The sequence below is a fragment of the Chiloscyllium plagiosum genome, unplaced genomic scaffold, assembly GCF_037043375.1.
Source record: "Chiloscyllium plagiosum isolate Xiang-an unplaced genomic scaffold, Cpla_swu_hap1 HiC_scaffold_4, whole genome shotgun sequence".
Taxonomy (NCBI): Eukaryota; Metazoa; Chordata; class Chondrichthyes; order Orectolobiformes; family Hemiscylliidae; genus Chiloscyllium; species Chiloscyllium plagiosum.
In genome coordinates, this window is record NW_028270142.1 from 14,816,701 (window position 1) to 14,837,642 (window position 20,942).

Sequence of the window (20,942 nt, forward strand, 5' to 3'; positions counted from 1 at the left end):
ATTGCTCCTGTAGTTGAGTATCTGGCTTTCCCGTAAACACTGGTCTGTAGCTCTCCATTGGCTTTGTGTTCTACCATGAAGTCCAGGAAGGGGAGTCTGTTGTTATCCTCTTCTACTTTGTTGAACATTATACCAGTAAGGATGATGTTTGTGTTTGTGGGTTTCTTCTAATGTGTTGCGTTTCGTGATGACAAAGGTGTCATCCACATAGCGGACCCAAAGCTTGGGCTGGAGTATGGTTAGGGCTGTTCGTTCTAACCTCTGCATAACTGCTTCTGCTAAGAGTCCTGATATTGGTGATCCTTTAGGCATCCCATTGATTTGTTTGTGGGTCTTGCCGTTGAAGATGAAATGGGTTGTGAGGCATTGAGAGTGCCGTCCTTGCTGATGGAGTTGGTGCTGTCAGGTGTTTGTGTGCTTGGTTCGTCTAGCAGTGAGGCCAGTGTTCCTTTGGCTAGGCTGATGTTTATTGATGTGAATAGGGCTGTCATGTTGAAGGAAACCATGACCTCGTCGTCATCTATCTTGGTGTCTTTGATGATGATAAAATCTACAAATAAATCAATGGGACACCTATGGATCACCAATATCAGGACTCTTAGCAGAAGCAGTTATGCAGAGGTTAGAACGAACAGCCCTTGCCATGCTGTAGCCCAAGCTTTGGGTCTGCTATGTGGATGGCACCTTTATCATCATGAACCGCAACACATTAGAAGAAACCCACAAACATACAAACGTCATTCTTACCAGGACATTATTTAAATGAGCCACAACACCCTGCAGCACCCAGGTACTAAGAAAAGCCGAGGAAAAGCACCTGTACAATGTATTCAGGAACAACAGGTACCCGACAAGCACAGTCTGCCAATTCCAACACAACAGACCTAAATAAGAAGACACAAGGTGCCCAGCGACTGTAGCCACCTTGTCATATATTAAAGACATCGCAGAGATGACACCCTGACTACTCTGGCCCCTAGGCATCATGGTAGCCCACAAACCTACCACCACACTGAAACAGCTCCTGATGAGTTTAAAGGAGCCCATACCAACAACCAGCAGAACGAACATCACATACAAAATACCCTGCAAGGACTGCAACAAACATTACATCGGACAGACGGGCTGGAAACTAGCCAACAGGATACATGAGCACCAACTAGCCACCAAAAGTTGTCACTAGTATCCATACACACAGATGAAGAGGGACACCAGTTCTAATGGGACAATACATCCATTCTAGGACAGGCTAAACATTGACATGCATGAGAACTCCTAGAAGCCTGGCATTCAAACTGGAACTTCATGAATAAACACATTAATTTGGACCCCATTCACCAACATGGGCGGCACGGTGGCACAGTGGTTAGCACTGCTGCCTCACAGCGTCAGAGACCCGGGTTCAATTCCTGCCTCAGGTGACTGACTGTGTGGAGTTTGCACGTTCTCCCCGTGTCTGCGTGGATTTCCTCCGGGTGCTCCGGTTTCCTCCCACAGTCCAAAGATGTGCAGGTCAGGTGAATTGGCCATGCGAAATTGCCCGTAGTGTTAGGTAAGGGGTACATGTATGGGTGGGTTGCGCTTCGGCGGGTCGGTGTGGACTTGTTGGGCCGAAGGGCCTGTTTCCACATTGTAAGTAATCTAATCTAAACCAACCTCTCAGAAAACAGAACTGGAAGTGATATCACCCATCAAAACAGACCAAGACAGATAAATAGCAAGCAGGAGAGAACACCAGCGCTTCACTGGAGGCTCACTGATGATGTCACCTAGCATGGTGACGAAACGTCTGAGTACAAATCTACCAGCTCAGCGAGCAAACTTACTACCTGACCCACAATCTGAGCTACAAATCATCTCCAAACGTGCAATTCTAAGGAAATGCAAGCACTATCCAGCTCTGCACATTTAAAGTAGTCAGAATGGGATTAAGGATTTTTGGTATTTTCTCAGTTTGTTCAGATTCAACATCATTTTCATCCCCTTCTTTTAGAATTTATTTTGTCATGTGTCATTTTGAGGACCCTGCCTCTTCACTTTGAGTAATAAATCAGAAAATAATATTTTGAGTCACAGATGAAGAACTCAAACTATTCTTTGAGCATTCCTTACATCTATCTGCCTCTTATTGTTTTTCCAATTCTGTTTCCTGAAATAGCTGCATCTGTGGCAGGTGCTAACATTCCCATTCGAGCATCAAACATACAAGCCAAGCCAAAAACCTGACAATCGCTGAAATCTGTATTCCTTGTGTCACTTTGAGTGTTTTGTTTGTTCCAGGAAGGCTAAAGGAAGTAACTGTTTCACTTGCACCTTTATCATGTCAGGAATCCATCAACATCTTCCTCTATAATAATTAAGCCAGGTTCCTGCTTCAATGATTGTTAGCATTATCCAACAATTTTGTTCTGCTCGAGGGATTCCCAAGTTGGATTTTGTTAATCTTTTCTACAACCTGTTATGAAATAACTATCTGTTTTCCAAAACCTATCCAAGTCAAAACTATCTCGTAGATTTTCAACAGATCATTTATATTGTACATTTCACCCCAGATCTCTAATTGAAGGTCCAGTTCTGCAACATTATTCAAAGACTTGCCCTTTGACATTACTTTCTGTCCAATGCAACAATATCAGGGCCAACTTTCCTGCTCCATGGATGCTGTCTGACCTGCTGTGTTTCTCCAGCCTAACATCTATTGACTCTAGCTTCCAGCATGTGCAGTCCTTACTGTCTCCTACACCAAGGCCACACTATTTATTCGGAATGTAACCCCTTTCGGTGTATACACTTCAATTTTTCAGAACATTGGAGACCCCAGTAATTTACACTTATTTTCTTCATTCTCCACACTGGCCATTTGAGACTCTGGTTTTCCTACAACTTTTTTTCTGTGGTTTCCGGCCCTCACCTTTTGGCAACTGTTCTAAACCAACATGTTTTATACCATTAACCCAGTTGGCAAAGAATTGAACCGGAGCTGATCTTTAAATTATTTATATTAGATTACTTACAGTGTGAAAACAGGCCCTTCGGCCCAACAAGTCCTCACCGACCCTCTGAAGAACAATCCACCCAGACCCATTCCCCAACATTTACCCCTTCACCTAACACTACGGGCAATTTAGCATGGCCAATTCACCTGACCTGTACATCTTTGGACTGTGGGAGGAAACCGGAGCACCCAGAGGAAACCCAGGGGAGAATGTACAAAGTCCACACAGTCATTTGCCCGAGGCAGGAATTGAACCCGGGTCTCTGGCGCTGTGAGGCAGCAGTGCTAACCACTGTGCCACCCATATTACAAATAAGTATTATTTAATCTAAATATTAATTTATCTAACTGTAAAATAGAGAATTTATTATCCCAAAGGCAAATTATTCACAATTAAAAAATAACTGACATTCCTTAGGTTTTTATAAGAACCAGGAGCAGGAGTAGGCATTTCAACCCATTCCATACAATCCTGGCTGATAGCATGTCAGTCTCAACTCCACCTTCCTGCCTGTTCTCCATAATCCTTCAACCTATCACGTATTAAAAATCTGTCTCCTGCGGATTAGAGTCATACAGCACAGAAACAGACCCTTCGGACCAACTCGCCCATGCTGACCAAGTTTCCCAAACTAAACGGGTCCCATTTGCCTGCATTTGGCCCTTATCCCTCTAAACCTTTCCTGCTCGTGTACCTGTCCAAAAATATCTTTGAAATGTTGTAACTGTATCTGCATCTGCTATTTGCTCTGGCAGTTCATTCCACATTAGAATCACCCTCTGTGTGAAAAGGTTGCCCCTCAGGTCCTTTCTAAACCCACTTAATATCTCAGTGTCTGCTGCACTCTGGAGAAGTGAATTCCACAGCTTGGATTGAATTGAATTAGTTTGATTGTCATGTGTATTCAAATGAGTATAATGAGAAGTTTACAGTTGCTGCATCACAACACCATCTCAGATACAAAGGTACCTAGGTACAGGCGCATAAGGCCAAATGCTTAGGAAACAAAACAAAATTGGAAAGGTAAAGAAATAAATAGTCCAGCATTATAGGTCATTAAAATAAATTAGAAATATAAATAAGTAAAAAGTTCAGAATATCGGTCTTTCCCACCCAGTTCACTTAGTCTCAAGGGAGACCTCCACTAACCAGGTTCACCATTCTTTCAGAGAAGTAATTTCTCCTCATCTGTTTAAATCTGCTACCCCTTATCTTAAAACTATGACCTCTCATTCACTAGATACCTCCACATGAGGTAACATCCTTTCTACCTGTCATTGATAGATGTGTTAAAATCCATGATTATCGCAGGTGGAATGGTAGGCAGATGAGAGTTGAAATTGAGGCACCATGGTAGGAGCCTTACTCCCACTACCTTCCCACCTACACCTGCCCTAGTGGATATTCTATTCTTGGAGAAGAAAGCACTGGAGCACTCATTCACCAGTAGAACAACTCAAATCCTGAGGTGGCCTTTAACTGGCCATTTATCACCCCTCCCCAACATCACTAAGATCTTTCCCACAGAGTCCAGACTAGCAGGTAAAACAAAAATTCAAAACCTTGTGACTTTGTTACCAGACCAGATGTGGGACACTTCTCTTTGAGCAACCATGACCTCATCGAAAGCTGCTCCCAAAGCATTCTCCTTGTACTGTTGATCTGCTGACCCCCCTGCCCAGGACCGGCCTGATGGTTCCAGCAAGCCCCTGGGCTTACCTCAACCTCCATAAGGATCAGTGTGGACTTGTTGGATCAAATGGCCTGTTTCCACACTGTAATGATTCTATGATAGCAGGATCACAAGCTGCTCTCAAAGGCAGGATTTCTACTCTGGGGTTGGGAGCCCAAAGCTCAACAAAGGTTGCAGTGTGTATTGACCAAGTGCGAGTGACTCACCTCTGCTCCACTTCCCTCCAACCCATGGAATTCATCTTGATAAAATATGCTTGTACCATTGGAGTCATGTTCATGTAACAATCCAAATAACTTTTTTTTTCTTTGACATTTTGAAAAGAGTTCTTATCAAAAATGAAATGGATGTTGCAGTTTTAATATTTTGAGACTGAAAATGTTGAGGCGTTTTCACAGATACTTTCAAAATACTATGGAGCTGAATTTAATGGCGTGAATAATTCACTGGCTATAGTGTTAATGATTGGAAAATGCAGATGAGTATCTATTGTGGGCATAAGACAAGTTTCTAGTGTCTTAAGGGTTACGATAGACGCCACTGCTGTGTGTGAAGTGAATGACAAAACTTTATAGCATAGTGTGAACAAAACAGCAAAACATGAGGTGGAGACTTCCCAGCCCAAAATAGATAAGTTATCAATGTTTGCTAAAATGTCTATTGCTTTCAGGGCAATAATGATAACTTATAAATCCCAGAATCAGCATGCATGCACAGCCACTCAAGGTTATAACTTGTTGTAGCAGAGTTAGCTGTGATAATGCAGGTCTTCTCTCATCACCTCTTCATAACACAAAGATGGTTTCTAGAAGCAAACCAAGATTCTGTGAACCAAATCCTCCGTCTTTCTGTGTGCTGTCAGTGGGATGGAACACCATCAAATGAATCTTGATAAATATTACGATTCAAATACGATAGGTTTTCTCAGAGATGGATGAGCCATCCACTGTATGCTTCTGTTTTCTGCAAAAGACACTATATAATGTGCTGTCAGAGTACCCTGCTCAGGCTAAACCATGGAGATGGGGAGACCCTTCAGTATGACTTGTGCATGCCAACCAGATACCCTAATTAATCTAGTTCTATTTGCTAGCTCTTGGCCCATATCCCTCTAAACCCTTCCAATTCTTATACCCATCCAGATGCCTTTTAAATGTTGTAATTGTACCAGCCTCCACCACTTCCTCGGGCAGCTCGTTCCATATACACACCACCCTTTGTGAGAACAAGTTGTCCTTTAGATCCCTTTTAAATCTTTCCCCTCTCACCTTATGCCTATACTCACTAGTTTTGGACTCCTCTACCCTGAGAAATACTTTAATAGAATCACATTGTGAAGCCTTGGAATTTCAGAAGACTATCCACAGAGTTTGATTTATCTTCACAACAATTACACATAAAGCTGTGAACTAGAAAACAACAAAGATAGATTTTGTCTGAAAGAAATATCAAAGTAAAGGGAAAATGACATTTACACTGTATGAGTGGAGAGTGCTGATTAGTTGATGAGTAGATTTTAATTGGTAGAGGTGTTGTTGTGGAGAATGCACTAGTTAATGTTGACTGACAATTAACTACCAAGTTGGTCAAGTCATTCCCTGAGGAATGAATCAAAAAATGGCTGTCACCTATTTGAAATAGGTGCATTGTGCCTTCATGCTTTTGCAAACAGGGGTAAAGTGGGGGCAGTAAAAAAAGGGTCCTGTGTCTTTAAATAATCTGGTTTCCAATGATATGAAAAAGTGCCATTCTGCAATCCTGATTGATGATCCTAAATGTAAGTATGGGCTGTTTGGGTATAGTTAGTTTAACAACAGTATCCTGTTAGTTGGACATGACTGAATGTTACATAAAACTTCATCTGTTTTTCAAATGTTAGAGGTAGCTTACCTTACCATTCTATGGTAATCTGAGATAGTCTGGATACTGTTTAGGACCAAATGTGATGACCTCAGACCGATTCATGTTTAATTGAACTTAAGAACTGAGTAACTTATGCATTTGAGGTCAGTTTTAACAACACTGTACAAATAGGTGGTATTGACCTGAGATCCATGTTAGACCCACTTCTTGCAAACATCTTTATTAGATTCCATGAAACATATCTTTGATGAGATGACACCTAAACTCCTATTCCTTTTATTTATCAATACATTGCTATATTTGAATCCACAGCTAACAGTAAGCATTTGCACACCTATCTGATCTAAATAGACTCCATCCATCACTTTGAGATGGAGCAGTCTTATGAGCTCCATTTTGCTTGATGTATTAGATGTGAAATTGCCCAGGGTATTCTCTACTACTGTCTACTGCAAACCTACCTTCACTGGTCAGTATATAGAAATATAATTCCAAAACATGGAACAGTACAGCACAGGAACAGGCCTTCAGACCACCATATCTTAGTTTACTACATTGCCATTCTATATTAATCCCATCTGCCTGCACATGGTGAGTATTTCTCTATTCTCTGTTTATGTGTCTGTCTAATTGCCTCTTAAACAATGCTATCATTTCTGCTTTTACCATCTCCCCTGGCAGCATGTTCCAGGCACCTACAACCATCTGTGTTTTTTAAAAAACTTACCCTGCTCATCTCTTTTAAACATTTGCCCTCACCACCAGAGTATTTGACATTTCCACCGTGGGAATATGAATTGGGATTCCTACAGTTCCACTTGTTCTAAGCTTGGCTTTATAGGTAAACACATGAACAGGCCACTGCCATTTGTCCAACATGCAACCTGGCTGCTGAATAGGATACATCAAAGTCAGCCTGTGGGGTAATTGGCTCCCCTCAGGACTTTGAGCAATATGCAGCGAGGTTGGCCTTGTGGTATTATCACCGGACTGTTAATCTAGAGATCCAGATAACGTTCTGGGGACACCTGGGTTTGAATCCTGCCATGGCAGATGGTGGAATTTGGAATATCTGGAATTAGGGAACTAATGATGACCGTAAATCCATTGATGGAAAAACCCATCTTGTTCTTCAGGGAAGAAAACTGCCATCCTTGCCTAATCTGGCCTCCATGTGATTCCAGACTCTTAATTCTCTGGGCAATTAGGGTGGGCAATAAATTGCTGCCTAGCCAGTGACACCCTCATCCTGTGAATGAATAAAGAATGAATGGGCCTGGGGATGTCAGCTTTGCTCCTGAAAAGTTCCCAGTCTATCCTCCGATAACCACGGAAGGGAACGATCTCTCAACGGTTTGAGTATCAGGTGAAACTAGCTGTTCCGTGGTGTGATTGTGCAAAGTAATCACAAGCAATGTTCATCAATAACTGCATGATGCACCAAGTCAACATGCCCTTCAACAGAGCCATGTATATGATTTTGTATGTGAATTTCAGCACTGGTGAGATGGATGTGGGCTGCAGTCTCAAAGACTGGCTCATCGTATCAAAAGGCATGTGTTTTAGCAGTTTACAACAAGTAAGTACTTTGATACACCAGACAGCTGCATCTGCAAAGTTCACAACACTATACAATTTTGGATATAATTTCACAAATGCACTATATTTGTTCCATATTTTGAATGTGTAAAGAATTATGCTCACAACTAATCTTGGATCGAGCAGGGCACTGTACTCTGCAGACAGAACATGTTTAAATGATGCACCTGTTACAATGCAACCAATAAGTGGCAGCCATCCTCTGATCTATTCTCATGGCAGTCAGACTCCAATTGTCTTGTTTCACATTTAAACAAAGTAGTTGCTCCTCCTCTTTAATTTAAATGTGTTACCCATTATCCTAAACTTATCACCTCTTATTCTCGGTTGTCCCACTATCATAGAATCTCTACAGTGTAGGAACAGGCCATTTGGCCCACCAAGTTCGCACTGACCCTCCAAAGTGTAACTCACCCAGACCCATTCCCCTATTACTCTACATTTACACCCCTGACTAATGCACCTAACCTACACATACCTTAAACACTATGGATAATTTAGCTCGGTCAATTCACCTCACGTGTACATCTTGGGACTGCAGGAGGAAATCCACACAAACACAGGGAGAATGTGCAAACTTCACAAAAACAGTTGCCTGAGGTGGGAATTGAACCCAGGTCCCTGAGCACTGTAAGGCAACAGTGCTAACCACTGCGCCACCCCACGGGAAGCATCATCTCAATATCTACTTTGCCAGTTTCCGTTTGTGTCTTGTAAACGCAATTAGATATTCGCTCATTCTTCTAAACCCCAGAGAGGATAGGTATAAACTGCTGAATCTCTCCTCAAGACAAACCCCTCAACTCTGGAATCAATCTGGTGAACAGTATAAATAAATCTTTGAATACTGTGATAATTCTTGTGATTTGAGCTGGACGAAAGGTTTTGTCAAAGTGTCTTTTTTAGCAGTAGTCAATTTCTATATTATCAAATGACTATAAAGATGGGATTAGTCCATGAGCATTGAAGCAGCGTTTCTGATTTGTAATTCTTACACAGTTCGTGACATGAATAGACAAAAGATTTTGGCCTTCACCACGAAATAGTCTGTGGATTGGTTCAAGTGGAATTTCTGACCAGCATCACGGGAGATTTGTGAGTTGGTTTATAAGCATTGAAACTGTTCAGCCTATCTTTTTTATACTCACATGTTGTGTTCTCAGGTAATGCATCAGAAATGCGATAATTATATAAAATACTGGAGTCATGCCATTGCCTTGCACCAAGTTTGTGAAGGTGGCTGGTGGGGCCCAGTAAAGTTTTACAAATTGCCACACCTTTGAGCTGATGTTGAAATAGTACTTCCTGCTTGTTAGCAACAACATAGGAATTTCAAAATGCAAAGTGTTATTGGCAGAGATGATGTATGCACCAGGTATCACCAGGTACGAAGGTCTCGGCAGTTAGGAAGAATAACTAAATAAACAAATTTAGAAAAGAGAATTTTATTGCAATAAGCCTAATGTGATTTCATTTATTGCATTTGTTCCAGTATTAGCAGAGGAGAATGGGATTCGTTTTCAAAAGATTGAATGTGCCCAAATTATTTTATTCAGGAATTTAAGTATTTTTCAATTTAAGAAAGAAGTTCATTATACTTTGTAGTGTATTGTATCAGAATCCAATGTAATGGATATACATTTATTCATATTTTAAAGGAATAGAACCTGAATTGGCTTTTCCCCTTCTTTTAATTATTAATCATGAACAGTTGTAGCCATGGGCTGCAGGGAGGTCTGGACATGGGGGCTGGGCATGCTCAGATTTTGCTGTAGGTCTATTGGCTAAAATGGCAGAGGATGTAAATGAGTTGCAAAAAGCTTGAGAAAGTACTGAACACCAAATTTAAACACAAAGCCACTTTGTTCCCATAGGCTCATTTCAGGAGAATTGCAAGTAATTGCCCAGAGCCTCTCCCCTCTCCTCATTGACTGCCTTCAATAGTTTAGGGGCCCGTCATCAAGATCTCATTCAACAACTCCATACAGGGTTTCCTCGTACTTTTTTTTAAATGGAACCAATTGATTTCATTGAGTTGTACTTTTACTATAAATATATAAATAAAGCAGCGATAGCTTGTATTTAGGTAGCCTCTTCAATGCTTTGGAACATCTCAGGCTGCTTCACAAGCACATTTTAAAAGCAAAACATGACATTAAACCATTTAGATTAGATTACATTCCCGACAGTGCGGAAACAGGCCCTTCGGCCCAACCAGTCCACAGTGACACTCCGAAGAGTAACCCACGCAGACCCATTTCCCTCTAATGCACTGAACACTATGGGCAATTTAGCATGGCCAATTCACCTGACCTATACATCGTTGTACTGTGGGAGGAAACCGGAGCAAACCCACGCAGACACAGGGAGAATGTGCAAACTCCACACAGACAGTCGCCCAAGGCTGGAATCGACTCTGGGACCCTGGTGCTGTGAGACAGCAGTGCTAACCACTGAGCCACCATGGTTCAGGTGACCAAAACTGGTAGGTTTTAAGAAGGAGGTAGAGAGTCTGTCAAAAGGTATCTCAGAACTTGGCACCTAAATGTAGTCATCAATGACCATAGATTCCTCAGTGTGGAAACTAGCCATTCAGCCTATCAAATCCATACTATTCCTCTGATTCACTCCATACTATTCCTCCATTTACCATGCCTAATCCGCCCAGCCTGAACATTCCTGGGCACTATGGGTAACTTAGCATAGCCATTCCACTTAAGCTGCATATCTTTGGACTGTGGGAGGAAACCCACACTGACACAGGGAGAATGTGCAAACTCCGCACATACAGTCACCTGAGGCTGGAATTGAACCCAGATCCCTACCACTGTGAGATAGTAATGCTAATCACTCAGCCACCAAGATAGAGCAATGGGGAAAATTAAATTTGGGAAGCTCAAGAGACTAGAATTGGAGGAGTGCAGACATATTGAGAGGTTATGGGGAGGGAGTAGATTGCAGAGATAGGGAGAGGCGGGTCCATTTGAGGACATCAGAGGAATTGTTACACTGGCAGTGGTGACTTGCCTCTTGTTCTATAATTGATTTTAAGTGTTATGCGTTAGTTAGGGGAAAAGTAACAGGTCAATCAATTAATTAAAGCAATTTAGAAGTTGTGGAACTGTATCAACTTTGTCCTTGTATGCATGAATGGAGAGCCAGGTCAGTGAAGTATGCATGACCTATTGTTTCACCTCACGCTTTCTAAAAAAAGGCAACTTTGAGGTTTCTCAATGTGAGTACTGGAACTCATTCTTTGTAAAAGTTTTATTGTACAGATGCATTATTGAGTGAGATATCTGTGCAAAAATATTGTTGTGCTTATCTTACCTGTGCTAATTTTATTAACGATACTGTAATTTGAGTTTTCCAAAATTTTGTCTTGCAACTCGCAGCAGGTATATTTTAAGGAGTGGTGGTTTTGATGTCATAGTAATGTCACTGGATTAACAATCCACAACTCCCCAGTTACATGGCTTCAAATCCAACCATGGCAGATGGAGAAATTTGGATTCAATATTTTTAAAAAAATTGGAATAAAAGGCTACTGTAATGGAGACCAAATGACTATTGGCGTTTGTCATAAACTCTGGATTGTGAATATATTTTAAGGATGGATATGTGTCATTTCACTTTGTACAATGGGGAGAGGCTGAATAGGCTAGGGCTGTTTTCTCTGGAGTATTGGAGGCTGAGGGGTGACCTTATAGAGGTTTATAAGCTCATGAGGGGCATGGATAAGATAAATAGACAAGATCTTTCCCCTGAGGTGGAGGAGCCCAGAACTAGAGGGCATAGGTTCAGGCTGAGGGGAGAAAGATTTAAAAGGGACCCAAGAGGCAACCTTTTCACGCAGAGGGTAGTGTGTGTATTGAATGAGTTGCCAGAGGAAGTGGTGGAGGCTGGTACAATTACAGCATTTAAAAGGCATCTCAATGGGTAGGGTTCAGAGGGATATGGGCAAAGTGTGGGAAAATGAAACTGGATTAATTTGGGATATCTAGTTGGCATGGACGAGTTGGATGGAAGGGTCTGTTTCCGTGCTCTGTGACTTTGTGACTCCAGACTCTCAATGGCAGCAATGTTGTTTGGAAAAAAGGCCATTAGCCTATCAAGCATCCATCTATTCTAAACCATCTTCTAGCTCTTAGCCTGTAACCTTTTATGGACCGGTGTTTCAAGCATTTGTTGAAATCATTCTTAAATATTTTGAGGGTAACTGCTTGTCAGAGAAATTCAGCCCAATGAATCAGAGACCACAAACGAGGATCGCGGTGAAGTTGACAAACGGTTTATTTTATCAAAGCGATATTACGGAAGAGAAATTGACCAGGCTGACACAGAACTAGCCAGGATGCTCTTCCCAGAACTGAAGGCGCAAGCATGCTTTATAGGGGTATAATACAAAGGTGAGAATTGTAAAGCACAGTACAATGGTGAAAATTGTAAAGCGATTAAGTCAAGAATACACTGAATGGAAGTTAATCCAGCGTCCAGCAGTAGCAATTCATTTGTAATTGACACAGGAGATTCCAGGCATCTCCATGAATGTGAGAATGTCTTCTGGAGGATTCTTCATTGTATTTCCTGTCCGTGCAAATATATGTAAATATTCCTTCTCCTGGCATTCAGGCCTGTCCATTGTGTTCCTCCTGCGAGCGAAGTCTTCCGGGGTCTCTCGGTCTGCCTCTTTGTTCATGCGGTATCGGTTTCAATGGGAAATGAGCCAACACTTGGGGTATTGGGACTGCAGTGCTAATCGGGGCTGGGAGCTACACTGTGAAGGCTGTTTGGGAAGTGTATTCTCTGGTCTGGGAATAACTTGGCCATGTCTGGTCTCTATGTTAGCCTGTTTGGCCAAGACTGAGGCATTGTGGGTGTGTCCTGTGTGTGTTGGCAGGCTTGTTTTCTGTGTTTCGCAGACCTGACTCTTTTTTTATGTGGCCATGCTGTGGTCGGGCAGGGTGGCAGATCTTTTTCCCACAATGCCTCTACCATTATTCTTTAGGCAGCTGTTGACTTTTCACTGCCCTTTGGGCAATTAAGAATGGTCAATAAATGTTGCCCCTGCTAACCACACCCACACCTCATGAACAAATTATAAAAAAACTCTGACCTGTACACTGTGAGGAGGCTGATAACTGGTTGGAAAACCACTTGATTCAGTAGTGGCCTTGTTTTTTTAAGTCCACCACTAGTGTAACTTCTTCTTTCTACATTTCCTGACCAATCAGAGAGGGCAGGATGATTGCCAAACTATCAAAGGAAGAGCTGTTACTTAAAGAGTTCAACCCCCCAAGAGATTCTCTGCTGGGAATTGGACTCCTACTCGAAGGTCTTGCTGTAGGATCTGAGGGAGTTGAAATGAGGTGATGTTTAGCAAAGACTGGAGGAAGACGCCAGCCTCTCAAACTAAGCAGGAATTGGCAGAAGCAATCAGCAGGAGTGTGCTCCCTCAAACCTAGAGGTGGTGGCCCCAGAGATGCAAAGATTTCAGAAGAACAGGGAAGAGGAGAGGCACAGTGCTTCAAAGTCTAAAGCACCACAGATGGCCTGACCTCGAACTCTCCTGCGTAACATTCTTCCCAGCAACACCAATTTTCAACTCCAATTCTTCCCCCCACACTCCCACCAAAGAAGCCCAAAATCTGTTGCTTTTGTAGTTCTCCACATTCTATTCTGGTAACGCATGTGTCCTTTGGCCAGATGTAGGCCCAGGTGAGAGGCAGGACTTTGTAAGAAAAGTCACCCTTTTGGCTGACAGCAGTCTCCTCCAATCACCAGTCAGATTGGTGAACCAGGGGGCTGTTAGAAACATGCAGTCAGAGCACCAACGTTTCCCACAGCCAAATATACAGAACACAAAGGAACATATGTTTACAGATGAGCTGATTTTTGAGAGTTTCAAGCACCGGGGGAAAATTTCAACTTAGGGCACATTTATCGGGGGTAATGGCCATGATGAGGTAAATTCTACCTTCCAGAAGCTGGGGAAAGCTATGGTCTATTTATGTCTGGAATCAGCAGGGAATGGACATGCAATGGCTACAGAGAGGGCCAGCCTAAGCATCCCTTATCCTCTAACGGGCTTCCCTGGTAAGGTGGTGAGCAGAGTTTGGCAAGGTGTTGCCGGATGAGAGAGGGACAACCATGGAAAAGTTGCAGCACTGAAAGAGGCCATTCATCCCCTTGTGTTGGTGCCAGTGGGATAAAGTAGCTATTACGTTTGTGATTCACTAGAACCGTAAACAGAACAAGGTAGATGCAGGGTGAATTTGAAGAGGGAATGCTTTATCGTGCATCCGCCCAGCTTCTGCCTCTGGGTCACCTGACCTCTTCTCTTAAAGGGACATCACATAACCAACAACATAACTAAGACGAGCCAGCCATTCCCTTCCCCCTTGCCAGCATCTCACCTGAAGCCTTGCAGGTTCCAGCATTTCAGGAGCAGGCCCATGTTCCTTTTTTAAATGAGTTAAGGGTTTTTGTCTCGACCACCAAATGTTAGTGGATTCCAGATACCTACCACCGTCTAGATGTGAGAGATTTTCCTCATTTTCCCCTTTAATCTTTTTGTCAATCACCTTAAATATTTACCTCTCCATAAATGACCCTTTGGTTTTCCCTGTCCATCCTATCCAAGTCTCTCATTTTAAATGCCTCAACTAAGTAATCGCTTCGTCTAAGGAGAACAACCAGAGACTATAACTCTTTCCAGTCTCTGAATTTGGAGTGTTGGAGGGCAAGACTATCCTTGAGCACTCTGAGCTGGGTTCCTGCTTTTCTGGGACCCACCGAGGAAATGTTCAGAATTTCTGTCAATCCCACCATTTCCTGAACTTGCATAAAGTGATGCTGTTTTTTTTTCCCATTGAGACTCCATTGAAAATGCTTGCAGGTTCCTAATGAAAAACAGAACAACCCTGATTATCCGAACATCTGTTATCCGAATTTTGGATTATCCAAACAAGATCTCAAGGTCCCGTGAATGCTTCCTTTGTTTATGATCAGATCAGTTATCCAAACAAAATACTGCCTGCCCGTCTTATTAGGATAATTGAGATTGTTCTGGAATAGTATTGTATAACTTCATGAGACTTCTGCTTTCATTGATTAGCCACCTCATTATCCCCTCAGAATGCGCAGATGGTGGGAAAAGCATGGGATGTAACTTGTTTGTTGCTCATTTGTCTGGCTTTTGTCAGGCACTTGGGTTGAAAATCAAAAGCATGTGCATTCATTCATAATAAACTTTTTAAAAATGGAATTTAAAACAAGTGTAAGTATTCAGTAACTTGGTAATTATTGAATCTGCTCTGATGATTGAAGAAAGTTCCTTGGCAATTTTAACCTTGTCCACTCAGAAATCCGAGATATAATTGCGAATTAAAATATAAAAACTCTTGGGAGAGATTGGATATTTTGGGTAATTTGAGACAACTGCAAGAAAATTATATTTTGGGACTTTTTTATTGCTCTAAAGAAGCCCTTCTGCCTTATACCCTGGGTTGAATTTTCCCTGCCCCATACCAGTATGAGAAAGTTGGGAAAATATGACGAGAATGGGGAGATATGGTTGTCTCTGTTGTGATAAAGAAATCCAATGCTGCCCATTAGGTTTCAGTGGGGAATCTCTCTAATGAGCAGCAACTACAGACTCTCCTCAGGTTGCTAACTCATTCCATTTTGGAGTTTGTTTGCAATTCGGAACACGATGCAGCAAAACATCAAGGAACCATTTGTAAGTAAATGTCAGTTCTTCAAAGTGACACCCTATTATGGGATCGCATTTGTACATATGAATGTTAGTGAGTTTAATTCGGGACTGAAAACAACAAATGCTGGAGATCACAACAGGTCAGGCAGGATCCATGGAGAGAGAGCAAGCTAATGTTCTGAATCTTAATCACTTTTCATTAGAGCTGAAGTGAAGAGTGAAGGGGGCAGGACCTTATTTCCATGCATTTGCAGCTCCCATTTCACCCCTCCTCTGAGAAATGACATAGCCCCAATTCCTGACTCGAAACCCAGAGGGTTTACCTTTTGGGCAGTAGCTCACTGCCTGCTCACTGACACTATTTTAATGTCCCTCACCAGCTTGTCCTAGAATGTTGCACAGAGAGCGCTGACCTCCATTCTTCATCCACCAGAGTCAGCATCAGCCTTCGCCACAGTATCATGGCTGCTCTCAGACCAATCCAGAATATGCTGCTGTCTGGCTGCTTTGTACACCATCGTGTTTATGGTCTACACCATACGACCACTAACCTGAAAACACAAATGGGTCACTGGCCCATTGAATTTTCTCTGCCATTGATTGAGATCGTAGCTGATTTGATAATCCTCAACTCCACTCTCCAGCCTTTTCCCCATAAACCTTGATTCACTTCCTGGTTAAAAATCTGTCCATCTCCGCCTTGAATACACAGGTTGCTTCATTTCTTAATGGTCACTCCCTTTTCCCTGACTTGGAGGTTGACCGTCTCTGTGGACTTTTTCCATCAGAAGGTTAGTGTTTGTGGAAGGGGTGAGGTGTGTGAGAACTGTTAAGTGGAATTTTATAGTGGTGAGTTTTGTCATAGGTAAGCCTTGGTGAGGTTTGTATGCAATGACAGTGAGAGCATGAGGGTTAAAGAGATATTCATGATGTGCAGAAGATCATGGAGTTTTTTCCTGCATGACTGCACATTCCATCTGACCCTGGAGACAGCACAGATCCAGATCGCTATCTGTGTCTAGATCGGCTGTGTTTGATGTCCCTGATGGTCTGTCAAATAGATCATGACTCTCCACTTGACCATCCACTGGGACCCCCAAGTGTCCTGTCTGAAAAGCAGCCTGCCAACTTCCTTTTTTAAAGACATTTTGGTGACAAGACCCTGTGAGAAGCTCCTGGCTTGAAGCACCAGAAGTGATTTGCAACTAGGCTTTAAATAGAGCATCAGCAGAAAGAAGAAAGTGAGGACTGCAGATGCTGGAGGTCCGAGTCGAGAGTGTGTGGTGCTGGAAAAGCACAGCAGGTCAGGCAGCATCCGAGGAGCAGGAGAATCAACATTTCAGGCTTAAGCCCTTCATCAGGAATGTACACCAGAAAGTCCACATTTCACTTCTCCATAACACGATGAGATATTGGAGCAGAATTAATCCATTTGGCCCATCGGGACTGCTTTATGATTTGACCATGGCTGATACGTTTCGCAATCCCATTCTCCTTTCTCCCTGTAACCCTTGGTCGCTTTACTAATCAAGAACCAATCTGTCTCTGTCTTAAATACACTCAGTGACTTGGCCTCCACAACCCTCTGTGGCATTGATTTGCACAGATTCTTCACTCTCTGGTTGGAGAAACTCCTTCTCATCTCCGTTCTAAAGGGTCATGCCTTCACTCTGAAGCTGTGCCCTTGGGTCCTAGTCTCTCCTACTGGTGGAAACATCTCCACATTCACTCTCTCCAACTCCTGAGTATCCTGTAAGTTTCAATCAGATCTCCTTCAGCTTTCGAAACTCCATGTACAGAAACACAGTCCTCAACTGCACCTCATATAACAAGCCCTTCATCCCTGTGATCATTCTTGTAAACCTTAGAAAAGGGGGCCGAAACTGCTCACAATATCCCAGATGTGATCTGACAGGAGCCAGAATCAGGCTCAGCCATACATCCTTGCTCATCCTTGCTCTTGTATTTTTGAAATTAATATTAACCTTGCATTTGCATTCTGAATGACCGACTGAACCTGTCTGTTCACCTTTAGAGAATCCTGAACCAGGACTCCCAAGTCCCTTATGTGCTTCAGATTTCCAAAGACTTTCCCCCTCCTGCTGCATGATTGCATGAGCAGGCTGCCAGTGAGGTCAGTTGCATAAATAATGCAGGAAGGAGGAGACGAAAGCTTACATTATGATGGGACAACTGGGAGAAAGTGAGCAGGACAGATGGTGGAGATCACAGTCGAAGTGTGTGGTGCAGGAGAATCGACGTTTCGAGGATAAGCTCTTCATCAGGAATAAGGGGACAGCCCAAGGGGGCTGAGAGATAAATGGGAGTGGGATGGGGCTGTAGGGAAGGTAGCTGACAATGCTGTAGGTATATGAAGCGGGGGGGCGAAGGTGATATGTCAGAGAAGGGTGAAGCGGATAGGTGGGAAGGAAGATGGACAGGTAGGACAGGTCAAGTCGGCGGTGCCGAGTTGGAAGGTTGGATCAGGGATATGGTGGGGGAAGGGGAAATGAGGAAACTAGTGAAATCCACATTGATCCCATGTCGTTGGAGAGTTCCAAAGAGGAAAATGAGGCATTCTTGCTCCAGGCCTCGGGTAGTAAGGGTCAAAACACCCCGTGGTTGAACACTTTAACTCCCCTTCCCACTCCACCAAGGACATTCATGTCCTGGGCCTCCTGCACCGCCAAATCCTTACCATCTGATGCCTTAAAACGTCGATTCTCTTGCTCCTTGAATGCTGCCTGTGTTTTTCCAGCACCACACTCTTTGACAGCCATGAAACTCCCCAGTGATGACACTTTGGCTGAAATATCCCATTATTTTTAACAATGTTTCTGACTCAAATAAGAAATACACTTATCTCTGGCATATCTGGTATTGGTCTTTAAGCTGTATCGCCAGGAGATTGATGAGAGTTTGCTGAGATGTTTTTACTTTGTTTCAGAACACTGTCAAAAAGTGCATCAGAAAAATGAAGTTTCTGCCACATTGGGTTACAGTAAGTGGAACAGGAGTCGCCATGAGAAATTCTTGGCCTATCTTATAACAGAAGGATACTTTTTATCCTTCTGTTCCAAACCATAAAAGCTGAATAGAATCCAATGAATGCACTAGTGCGGTAAACCATACCCTACGCTCTATGCGCTTCTGGACACAGTCCAATGTTCAAACCCAGCGCTCAGGATTTCTACTTGCGTATGTGTTAGAGGTTTCAGCTGTGGTGAAGCTGTTTAACCAGTGATCCTTTGCTGGAAATGAGATTTGGTGATGTTAGATTTAAGCTTAACTGGAAGTCAACTATGCCATTGAATAACCTCCTGACATTGTGTGGACTCAAGTCCAAAACTGGTCACTTGGGTCAGGTAGGGCCAGAGAGCCGCTGGCATCCGACTTCAGGAAAGGAGCGATGTTGACTGAGGAAAAATAAGTGCACTTTAAATGTAAAACATTTAATGAGATAGTTCCTGGAAATGGAAAAAGGTGACAAAAGCTCTCAGAAGATTATGGATTTATTTATCACAAAGTCTTTTAATGACAAATCTCCAATTTCAATTCTTTAATCATGGGTGCTTCTATTCTCTGCTTTTGGTGAATATTTTGAGGAGAAATTTTAAAAATTACATTTTTAAATTGAAATTCAATTTCTATATGTAAACTTTACAGAATTGAAATTTTATATGATAAAAATCTTCCTATTCAAAAATCAGTGTCCTTTTTGTTCCATTGTCTGGTTACTCAGAAAATGATCCTCTGTTCACCCCAAGGGGTTAATTTGCTGCTGGTGGAGAGCCTCACCTGTTGAAGTTTCTAATTCGTGCCCTGAGTGGGTGAGGCTGCTAGTTTGGAAGGATGAAGCAAAAAAATGACCCTGTCAAGCAAATCCCGTTGCTGATAAACTGGCATTCACTGGCAGAGTTTTAGCTCCTGTGGTTTAGTTGCAGAACTTTGTTTGCCAATGTTTCCACGACAACAGAGACAAAACCAAATGGCCATCTATTGTTAACTGAGTGCTTCAGAGAACAATGTTTGCTGAGTGTATAATGTGCTGTGTGGTGGTGTTTTCACTCAACTCTGGTGGGTGTGGAGCATGCTGTGTGGTGGTGTTTTCACTCTGGTCTGGTGGGTGTGGAACATGCTGTGTGGTGGTGTTTTCACTATGGTCTGGTGGGTGTGGAGCGTGCTGTATGGTGGTGTTTTCACTCTGGTCTGTTGGGTGTGGAGTGTGCTGTGTGGTGGTGTTTTCACTATGGTCTGGTGGGTGTGGAGCGTGCTGTGTGGTGGTGTTTTCACTCTGGTCTGGTGGGTGTGGAGCGTGCTGTGTGGTGGTGTTTTCACTCTGGTCTGGTGGGTGTGTAACGTGCTGTGTGGTAGTGTTTTCACTCTGGTCTTTTGGGTGTGGAGCGTGCTGTGTGGTGGTGTTTTCACTCTGGTCTGTTGGATGTGGAGCGTGCTGTGTGGTGGTGTTTTCACTGTGGTCTGGTGGGTGTGGAGCATGCTGTGTGGTGGTGTTTTCACTCTGGTCTGGTGGGTGTGGAACGCGCTGTGTGGTGGTGTTTTCACTCTGGTCTGGTGGGTGTGTAACGTGCTGTGTGGTGGTGTATTCACTCGGGTCTGGTGGGTGTGGAGCGTGCTGTGTGGTGGTGTTTTCACTCTGGTCTGGTGGGTGTGTAACGTGCTGTGTGGTGGTGTTTTCACTCGGGTCTGGTGGGTGTGGAGCGTGCTGTGTGGTGGTGTTTTCACTCTGGTCTGGTGGGTGTGGAGCGTGCTGTGTGGTGGTGTTTTCACTTGGGTCGGTGGGTTTGGAGCGTGCTATGTGGTGGTGTTTTCACTTGGGTCGGGTGGGTGTGGAGCGTGCTGTGTGGTGGTGTTTTCACTCGACTCTGGTGGGTGTGGAGCATGCTGTGTGGTGGTGTTTTCACTCTGGTCTGGTGGGTGTGTAACGTGCTGTGTGGTGGTGTTTTCACTCTGGTCTTTTGGGTGTGGAGCGTGCTGTGTGGTGGTGTTTTCACTCTGGTCTGGTGGGTGTGGAACATGCTGTGTGGTGGTGTTTTCACTTGGGTCTGTTGGGTGT

General features: G+C 43.2%; 1 protein-coding gene across 7 annotated transcripts in view; it reads left to right on the forward strand.

The window, feature by feature from the left end:
* Positions 1–20,942, forward strand: part of LOC122549394 (hepatocyte nuclear factor 4-gamma-like) — a 142,047-nt gene that overhangs the window by 29,317 nt on the left and 91,788 nt on the right. Inside the window, exon 3 of one of the 7 annotated variants that reach the window (XM_087985976.1) lies at positions 9,151–9,246. The exons of the other annotated variants lie outside the window; for them this stretch is intronic. The gene's annotated coding sequence lies outside the window, so the exon portion shown is untranslated. The remainder of the gene's footprint in view (positions 1–9,150; positions 9,247–20,942) is intronic. 7 annotated transcript variants of the gene reach the window in all.